Source organism: Pezoporus wallicus, unplaced genomic scaffold (assembly GCF_028554395.1).
Source record: "Pezoporus wallicus isolate ANWC-B61680 ecotype Strahan unplaced genomic scaffold, APGP_CSIRO_Pwel_v1 scaffold_7383, whole genome shotgun sequence".
Taxonomy (NCBI): Eukaryota; Metazoa; Chordata; class Aves; order Psittaciformes; family Psittacidae; genus Pezoporus; species Pezoporus wallicus.
The window spans coordinates 2199255-2210214 of NW_026636323.1; positions in this window are offsets into that span (position 1 = coordinate 2199255).

The following is a 10960-nucleotide window of genomic DNA, read 5'->3' on the forward strand; positions in this document are numbered from 1 at the left end:
AGGTGTTGGTGTTGGTTGTTGTCTTATGAATAGAGCAGCAGGCAAACAGGAGGCCACTTTCGTGAGCCAACCTGCAGCAGTGAAGATGGGGGATCATACAATCATCAACAGCAAAGAGCATCACCAGCTCCTTAAGGTGCCCATCTGCAGCCCCAGAGGTCACATACGCATGGGTATTTGTCATGTCCAGTGTGTGTGGATAACATTCAGGGACTGTTGTGACAGGATAAAACTATTCTCTTGCAGAAAGACTTCTTGGAAAAAAGAGAAAAAAAAACAAACCCTTTCCATCTGTTTTTATGCAACAGACTCACCCATTTATCTCAAACTGTGGTGAAATTTATTTCCCTGACATAGAGTCTGGGATTTAAATACAGACCGATGGATACCCACACACCCACAAAGCTACAAAAGGATTTCAAGGGGCATTGAAGTCAGCCAGTACTATGCATAATGCATCTTCCTGCTTTCCCTAATCCATCTAGAGCAAGCGTGGGCATGAGGTGGAGGCCCAAGAGGAAGTAATTGTTGACTTCTAGTGTTCAAATTAAAACTAAACCGAAATGTTGTTCCTGATTAACTTGTATCATACAGATGACCAAGAAAATACAACTTCCACACAAATATTCCTGCCCCACATGAATGCTGAGCCTGAGCAGTCAATTAGGGTTGTTGTCTGCCCTAGCCCCCTGTTGTCCCCAGCCTTCCCGCTGTCACTCGGCTCTGATCAACCTGTGCTAAAACCCTTTTCCATATGCTAGCCTGGGTCTGCTGTGGCTAAAGCCTCACAGGCACGCTGCCATCTGGAGCACCATCAAAAACCTTCCGGAAAGAAAGCTAAACACTTGCTGAAGAACTCAGACTCTATTCTGGACAGCAAAAAGTGGAGTATTGATGTGTCACAAAGATATTCCAGGCTGTTTTAAAACATTTTCATTTGAACAACCAGATTCCTAATATTATCATAGAATCACAGAAAGGTTTGGGTGGGAAGGGACCTCAAAGATCAACCCCCCCTGCAGTGGGCAGGGACACCTTCCTCTAGACCAGGTTGCTCCAAGCCCTGCCCAACTTGGCCTTGAACACTTCCAGAGATGGGGCACTCACAGCTTCTCTGGGCAACCTGTTCCAGTGCCCCACCACCCTCACAGGGAAGAATTTCTTCCTTATATCTAATCTAAATCTCCCCTCTTTCAGTTTAAAGCCATTCCCTCTTATCCAGTTACCACCCTGCAGAAAGCACCTCTCCAGATTTCTTGTAGGCCCCCTTTAGGTACTGGAAGTCTGTTTTGTTTTAATGGAGGCATGCACAGTTTTTTTAACTCATCTTTTTGTGTCTGTAAGATGTTTGCTTGGCTTTTTGGAAGTGAAGGGATACACACGTTTGTGTGTGTCCAGTCTAGTAAGTGAAGGTCACTGCATTTTGCCATCAGCCACTTGCAGCTACATGATCTCACGGAGATGTAGCTCAGCCCTTCCTTTGAATGCCAAGGAGCTTCCCATGCCTGGTCCTGGTCTGTGTGACTTGTCTCACAGCAAGGATTCAGCTCCAGGCAGTGCCACCATGGAGGTACACAGACATACAGGTGCTAAGTCATGTCAGGAGCTTGTTTCACAAGGATCATGTGAGGTGCCAGCTGACACAGTGGATGTGCCATGGTACTGGGTTTGGTTTTGGGTGAAACAGGTAATAAGTCATGTGTCATGATAAAATAATATTGTAAGGAGATTGCAGATGATGGGAAATTCTGAGCAGAGGAAGTGTGTGGCAAATGGCTCCCTGCTCCAAAACGTCTGCTGAAGTATCAGGCCTGAAAGTCCAGTCTCACTTGCTGCCTGCATTTGACATCTGAAAAATCCTATTTTGGTGAGTGCACTGCCAGGCTTTTTTCCCTCTATGAGCACAACTTCTTAAAGATTTAATCACTAAGGAAAAAAAAAAAAGTCATTCCTCCACCAATGCAGTGGGGAAAGTAAAGAAATCCACACAGCAGGAGAGAGTCTGGAACATGTGGCAAGATATTTTACTCATATCACAGTATTTTGCACTTACTATACTGCCTTTGATCCAGTGGCTTTAGAGTGTTTATGACTTATGAGGGATCTTTGGTCTTTTTTTCCCTGCTCCTGATGAAAAAGGTTTTGTCTTAATTTTTCCACCAGTGTAAACTGATTTGCTGAGATTATGCTGAAATTGTAAAGCCAGAAACAAAACGGAGACTGCAGCTCAGGTCACTGCACACACCCCTGTGCTGCCTTAGACCCATCTCGCCTTTGCGTCAACACTTCCAACAGGGGACAGAGTCCAAAAAATACTGATTAAAAAACACAAGTCACCCCTATGATTACATGACAGGAATTGAAAAGACCCCAGATAACAGGAGGATGAGCACGGGATAAATACACAAAGCTACGTTATTAAACCCTTTGAAGCACACTGGATTATGTTTGCACATAACACACCTGCTGTGATGCTAAGGACTAGGATCTGTCTTTGTTAACGTGCCATCCAAATTTCATCAGGAACATATTTTTCATTAAAATACCTCAGAGGAGCTGGTCTGTGAGGCATCTGGCTAGTGGCAGATGAAATGCTGGTTTCTTGGCCATTGAAGTTGGTCTCCCTGGAGAGTGAGAAACTAATAACCGAAGGGACAGGAGAAAGTGGGAGCAGACAAATACTCATTTAGCCCACAACCACAACACTTAGAGCAAAATGAATTTGGACACCAAAGGATACAAAGGATGACCTTTAATTGCTGATCTGTAGCACCAGCCGCCAGTGTGATGAACAAGCGAGAGCATGCAGACGGATCCCACCTGAGTGCAGACCCTGTTAACCACTGCACTGAGGTGGCTGCATGGCTGAAGCGATAACGGCAGCCGTGACAGGAAGGTCAAGCAGGGAAAAGCATCCCGGCCCCTGAAAATGGGAATACCTGTTTCCCAGCTGCTGGCAGCTGCGCAGAAAGCACTTGTACATGTAGTGATGGGCAGTGTCTGAGGGTGTGGGCACCTGTGCCCTGCTTAACCAGCCCAGAGCAGCCATGTTAAATCATAGAATCACAGAATGGTTTGGGTTGGAAAGACCTTAAAGCTCATCCAGTTCCAACCTCCCTGCCACGGGCAGGGACATCTTCCACTAGACCAGGTTGCTCCAAGCTCCATCCGACCTGGCCTTCAATGCTGCCAAGGATGGGGCAGCCAAGCTTCTCTGGGGAGCCTGTGCCAGTGCTTCTCCACCCTCTCAGTAAAGAACTTCTTCCTAATATCTAATCTAAATTCACACTCTTTCAATCCAAAGGCATTTCCCCTTGTCCTATCCCTACATGCCCTTGTAAAAAGTCTGTCTCTAGATTTCTTGTAGGTCCCCTTTAGGTACTGGAAAGCTGCTTTAAGGTCCCCCGCAAAGATCTCTCTGAAGCTTTGTCCCAACTCCAGCCATGAGCTGAAACTGATCTGCCTGATTTTACCCGAAGCAAATTAAGGGTATTTATCTGATGAGCACCACCAGACTGGCTGTGTTGGTGGTTTTCAGTGGGCATAAGGTGATGTGCTGGTTTGTGGCTCTCTCCTCCCTGCTAGCACAGTTGAATTGAGAAGAAAATGTCTTTTTTTTCCCCATTGGCATAAACCCAAGATTGTATAGTTGCACATATTGTCTGCAGACCACCAGGTGTGAAAGCAGAACGGCTGGCTACTGAATTCCCTCTATGCTCTGCATAGGGGGGAGAGATGTGACATTGTGTGTGATTTATATCTGTGCAATATATGTTAAAAATCTCCTCTTGCTGATATTAAAATGACCTCAAGCTTCCTAACAGGAGCAGTAATAATATCCTTACTCAGAAAGAAAACTGTGCAGGCCAGAGAAATCTCTATTTGCCCTCGTCAGCACTGCAGAGAAGAATTAATTGTGAAACCCCCAAAGTAGTGCTGGCTGGGATATAAGCTAGCCATCTGCGATAAAAAAGGTGAGGGTCAAAACAGTCACATAAATATTCGGTGCTTTAAGGGGAAGCTTCTGAAAGCTGGAAACAAGGAGAAACTAAAATGTGTCCTTTTAGAAATGATACCTCTGCATTGTTCAAGAGCATTCCTTATGCTATCAAAAAAGGAAAAAAGGTTGGACTGGCTGAAAAACCTACAGTCTTGACTGGAGAACTGACAAGAATACTGATAATTTAACTACAAAAGACATTTAAATTAATAAACATAAGTGGAAAAAAGGTAAAATTGTCAGGAATTGGTAGAAATAAAACTGGTGAAGAACTTAAGATCTGCAGCCATTGATGTTGAGTGATAAAGGTTTTTCTGATTTTGATATATATTTGAAACAAGAGTGGCAGCTATTCTTCCAGTCTACTGCTATGTGACAGATTTGACTTGTCAATTGGTATGCAAAAGAAACACAGATGTTCAATAATATCTCTGTTCTGCTTTGGGGTACAAAGCAGATGATAGAGCCATATTATGAACACATTTCTGTTCCAGTGCAAGCCTGAGGATGGAAAATAAGAGCAGCTCCGTTTAAACAACTTAGAATCAGCATCTCTGGATAAACTCACATCCATCAATTTGTAATACTGTTTCTCCAGTCAGTCAGTCTGGAGATGCTGTGGAGGTTTCTGACCAGTGGATGAATGCTTGTCTGTGGGAAGGGTTATTGGTTTGTAAAGTGAGAGCAGCCTGGGCTGATGAGACCTGTCAGCCTTCCCTGATTCCAGACACAGGGATGGACAAGCTGATAATAAAAAGGGAGAGCACCATCACCACTTGACACAGGTTGGTCCCCTGGTGGGTGGAAGGTTGGTGGCAAATGTGTTTTAGATAAAGTCACAAGTTTGGTGAGTAAAGGTAGCAATGCTAATGTAATAATACTTTATATTTCCACAGAACATTTGGTTTGCTAACCCCTGACATTTCCACCAGGGACACTTCTGCAAATTTAGCCCAGCATGCATTAAAAGGATTAAATGCTGACTAATTGGTCTCAAAATGTCCTTTTAATGTGTCATCTTCATGCAGGACACATCTACTTAAAGATTTAAGCATGGATTAGGTGTCAGCAATTTAAAACTTTTATCAGAGACCTAAAAGAAGATGTAACATCCTCACTGCTCAAGATTTCAGATAACACGAATTGGAAGAATGGTAAGTCCTGAAGACACATCACAGAACACTCTCTGAGTAAGCTGGGCTTTAGCAAACAATAGGTATTTTAATATAGCTCCCACAAAATTACATACCTAGGAACAAAGACTGCAGGACATGCTTTACAGGATGTGCAGCTCCCTCCTGGATACTCATTACTTTACAAAGATCTGGAGATCATACTGAGCTGTTAGGTAGTTGGAGCTCCTGCTGTCACATCAGTTAGTTCATGCTGCTATGCACAGATTTTGAGCTGAGAAAGATGTCACCTTACTTTTACAAGTTTTGCCAATATCCCACCTGAAAGTATGACCAAGCACAAGAAGTATGACCAAGTTGCTATGAGGAAACACGAAACTTGTAGAAAAATTGGGGAGAGAGTAGCTACCCTTGATATCTTATCAAAATAAAGAGATGATCAAGTAAAATTTATTTGTAGCTATGAGAAGTAGTCATACAAACTATAGCATGAAGAACAATGCCTGAGGAAGCAAATCTGCAGGAAAGCATTCGTAAACTGCTGGGGAAGCTGCAGGGCAGCTTAATCTGAAGTCCTGAGCTCCTCCATCAACCCTGTTGGCTAATAACTTCACTATGGCTCAGGCTTGCAGTATTTATGCCATGTTTAAGAACAAGACTAGCTTTGGACACCCACTGGGAAGCCAGGCTGCAGTGCACTTAGCCTAGTGCAGGTTTACAGGAGACCACCCTCAAACCCCACTTTCCCTCTTTGTTAAGATGCCCACAGGAATGAGAGTTCAGCAGAAATAGGACAAGAGAAGAGGGCCTCAAATTGCACTAGGGAAGATTCAGATTGGAAAGATTTCTTCACCAAAAGTGTTGTTGAACACTGGAACTGGCTGCCCGGGGAAGTGGTGGAATCACCATCCCTGGGTGTACTTAAAAGACATGTAGATGTGGCACTCAGGGACATGGTTTAGTGGTGGGCATGGCAGTGCTGGGTTTGACCAGATCTTACAGGTCTTTTCCAACCTAACCAATTCTATGATCTAAGTTGTATTTGTGTCTAAGCTGTGTGGCTGGGGAGTGGACTGAGCACAAACATAGGTTCAAGCACATGTTTGATAGCGTGGCATGGAGTCTGTATGTGAAGATTGTGAGTATAAAGCCAGGGGACACAAATTAGCTCTGCAACCAATACTTTTACAATAGCTTTTTTTGGTCCAGTGCTGGTGTTCGGAATTTAAGGTTATGAGAGAACAATGGGTAACTCTGTGAAGAGCAGAAAATAGAACAGTGTGGCGGGCAGAACTCCAAATGATTTATCTGTTCAAGAAACAGTTACATTTCAGGACACCTGGAATGAAGGGAAGTCACCCATAATAGGGGACTTCTTAAATATAAGGTCCAGCAACTAGAAGCTGAAGCTAACCAAACTCTGATGACATACACTGAAAACATTTTTACAACAGGTAATAGTCATTGGAATAATTTGCCCAGAGCTGCAGTGGGATTTCCCTACAGTTGCAGTCTCTTGTTGATCCGACAAAAGGGGTTCTACTTCAAACACAAATGAAGTAAGGGAAGTCCTACAGCTTCTGTTACTCGAAAGGTCAAGCAAGATGGTCAGTAGTCTAATCTGGCCTTGTAAGCTATAAATAGATCATAGTCCTAGTGGAAAAGAAAATTACCCTTATCTCAGGCTTTCCCAAAACACTGTGGAAACAACAATAGGAATGCAGAAAGATCAAAAATAGTCCCTTTGCAACAGTTGTGCCTAGTTCAGTATTTCTACTAATGAGGCCAAAACATTTTGTGATCTGGTTCCATAATATCTTTTAAGCGCTTCCTTTGTGCTGTCAGAGCTGGGCCATACCCACTGCAGCCACTTTCAGAGCTGTTAACTAGTCAGTGTTAGATAATGACAACAAAGGTTGGGTTTGAGGTTGGTGGGAGTCTTCCCATTCTCATTTAATGGGTGGATCAAACCACAGTATCTTTGCAGTTTAAGGACACACCTCAAATTCTCCATCCGATGTGAAGTGAAACTCTGGGGAATTACACCACACACACACACACACAACTGCTGAGTCTGGCTGGAAGAACAGACGTTTCTCATGCACCATGTCAAATACTGTTATATTTAGGCAACATTTGAAAAGAATTCTACCTACATAAAGTGAATCATTAAATAGCCACAGTACAAATGCTGTACCAGCAACAGACACAAATTTATGCTGTGCCTTTATTGTTCTTTGCAAAAAGAAAGTACTTCACACAGCATGTATCCTCCTGCAAATTGTTTGGTTAGAAGAAAATAACAACTCCTGGCTTTGAGTTTCTGGGAGTGTTCTGCATGTATGAAGCAAAGAACACAGGAGCACCATTTTATTTGACTTTTGATTTTAAAAAATACAGTGCAACAGCATTTAGATTATATCAGTTCCTCCCTTTACTTACTCCCCGAGCTAATTTTAATGATTTTGGGGCTTTGAGCAACCTGGTCTACTGAAAGGTGACTGCCCATGGCAGGGAGTTGGAACTAGATGATCTTTTAAGGTTTCTTCCAACCCAAACCATTCTGTGATTGTATGATAATTCATCATCAGCCAAGTGAAACCCTCCAAGTACATAAAATACTTCGAATTGAACAAAACAATGCAGAACGTCTAAATAATCTGAGCCTCATGGTCAGAGCAGGACTGGATTCAGAGAGATGCTATGACTATTCCAGCCTAGAACTTGCTGTTCATCATTGCTGATCATGGCAGAGCAGCGTTTAGTCTGCCCTTTCATCAGTGGGAATTTGAAATCATGGCATTTCAGTGGGAAAGCAGGAGACCTGTGATCCTAGCTCATCTTTGTTCTGCAGCAGGGGTATGAAACAGGGTGGTTTCTGTCAGATCTACTTCTCACTACTCTGTGCTGACTAGCAGGCTAGGGGGTGTTCTGGTTTCCTCTCTCACTCCTGAAGTTTTTTGTGTTTTGGTGTTTGTTTTGTTTTGTTTTTTTTAGTATTTGAATAATACTTTAATTCTCAACCACAAAGCAAAATGACTCTCATGCCTGCTGGGCAGGTTGACACTTGGGCCTCTGCTCCAGAAAGTATTGGAGTATTTCCTTAAAATAAAGACCAGTGTTGCCAACAGACATGCACAGAGTATCGTCTCAGCATGAGTACTTGCAGTTCATTCTTGGGAGAATAGAAAATAGTTGAAGTCTTCCCAGCAGAAGATGACCTGGAACTAGAGTGCCTTGTATTTCATGCGGATGCCTGAAGCATGAGAATTAGGATGAAACAGGAGCAGCTAGAATAGGAGAAGCAATGTAATTGACAGCTTTGTGAATCTAGCTCAAAAAAAAAAAAACCACAAACCAAACCCCAAGCCACTGGATAGGGGTTCCTCTGAAAGAAAGCAGTGATTGCCAATCAAATCCACAAATGATTTTGAATCAGCCATTCCTGCCTTTTCAGTGGGTATTTTGAAAGAACTTCCCAGTTGCAAATGAGCCTCCTGGGCTTAAGGAAGCAGGAGCTTCAACTGTCAGCAACAGGCTCCCACTGTCTCCCACTGCTGTTCTCGTGAATTTGGTGACAACACTTCACTGATCTTACAAGCAGCACAGTCAGGACCCTTGGACAAACTGTCAAAGTCTGGTTAAAAGAACTGAGCATTGAAGAGTTTATGTATATGCAGCCAGTAACGATTATTAAAGATACACTTCTGAAGACTTCCAACTACACACACAGACATATGTATCTTGCAGAGGAAATAAAAAAGTTTGAACTTCAGAAATATGGGTCAGATTAGATCCATGTTTCCACAGGCTGAATACCATTTTCCTGAAAACACATGCAAAGGAGAAATGGAAAAGATGTATAGATCCTTGTCCATGGCAGCGGGGGTGGAACTAGATGACCTTAAGCTCCTTTCCAACCCGAACTATTCTATATGATTCCTGGGCAGTGCTCTTTTCCTATCAGAGGTGTAAGAAGGCTTATGTTTTCACATGAAAAATGTAATCAGCATCTAAAATTGCTCCATAAAAAAACCCCAAACAAGTACTTTTTGAACAGACCTTTGTTACAAACCTCTCTTCAAAGGACTGTGTAAGTGGGCAGCCTTGGCAAAAGGAGATAATTTTCAGATATAATAACACAAATACTCTAGGAATAATCAAAACATGAAAGGTTCGTATAGACACCTTCTGTATTTAACTAGAATGGTCTGTCAGTGGCAACTTTTCTATTTTCCTCTCTCCTTTAATTTTGCTTTGAGACAGTCAACAGATTTTTTTGTGGGTAGTACCAACGGAAACAGGTCTTGGCAATGACAGCTTCAGTGTGAAGTACCACACACCCATAAACATGTCATTCCGTTTGTTTGCCAAACAACGGGCTCTCAGTATGGTATCACAGATAGGATTGCTGTTGTCTTCCAGCTGGGAAAACATGCGTCAAACACCTTTCCAGTGTTAGCACAGGAGACATGCTTGGCTCACTCAGACTGGTTCCCTTGTGAAACTTGTGCTTGTGTAGACATCAGTGGTTTTGTGATTCTGGCTGGGATGGGTCGCAGGCTGCTCAGCAACAGAACCAAGGCATTCTAATTACATTTAACGCTGCCTTTTAATTTGAAATCAAAACCATCTTGTACCCTTTTAGGTACAAAATGAGGCAGCAAAAACATGACATGCTTTAAAAACCTGCCCCATACAACCACAAGATTTTGATGTGTAAAGATTTTAAAGCTCCCCAAAATATTTAGGATGAAAATACCAACAGAGCAGTCTATTTAAGAAAAATCTTTTCATTTTTATTACTTTCTAGTAGTCATTTTCTCACACGTATATATTTACATTCTAAACCAGCTATACAATTTACCTCTCAGATTTCTTCCCTGTAGAAAAAAAAAGTCAAAGACAAAACTTGGGAAAGAAAAGCTGGAGAAAGTATCATCATTCTAAATAGGCTGTACTGTTATTGCTTAATTAAGATAATGAAATGCTCAGGGTTGGAGGACAGAGGCTGGGAGCTTTCACTTGGCATCTCCTTTCTGGTTTGTTCTTTCTACAGAAGACATGCCCCCTTGTGGGGAGAGGTTCAGGCCCATAAACCACTGGTCTCCCTCTACAAGTTCGGGTATCAGGCAAAAGAAACAGTTGTCACAAACCAGCTTTTTTCTTCTGAATTTCTCACTTTTCAGTCCCTTCACAGATGTGTGATGCCTGGGGTACCTCACATAGGTCTCTCCTGTGGGTTGTGGAGAGGATGAAGAAAAGCATCAAGCCATAAGGCTCTTGAGGAGATGATACTAGGTGGCGAACACAGAACAGTGTGGAACTGGTTCCTTCAATTTTGCCAAATACCTTAGTTTTAGCACCTCCATAAAACAGAGGAAAACTGCCCTAAAGGAAAACTGCATAAACATTTGCTTGTGACAAGGGTAGGAGGACACAATTCCCTGGATCTAAATGAGCATCCTATAACCCAAAGTCATCATCACTGAAGGGATCTCTGCACTGAACTCCTCATTGACAGGCTCTTAACCCTTGTCTAAGCTATGGTAATACTGAAGTAGTTCTGAAAGGATGTGCAGGCTCTTCAAAGCCTTTCTCCTCCTTTTTTTGTAGTATCAATTTAGCCATTGTGACCACAGTGCAGTTATTTATGTGCTGTCTTGCCCACAGCCTGCATTAATTTTGTTATTTATTAAAGCTGGTCACTTCAAAATGCCAAAAATGTAAGTGACGTGGATAGTGAACATCCACTTACCGTTATTACCATGACAACAGATCTTCAAGTAATGTAACAACTCCACTGGAGTTATGAAAACTGAGACTA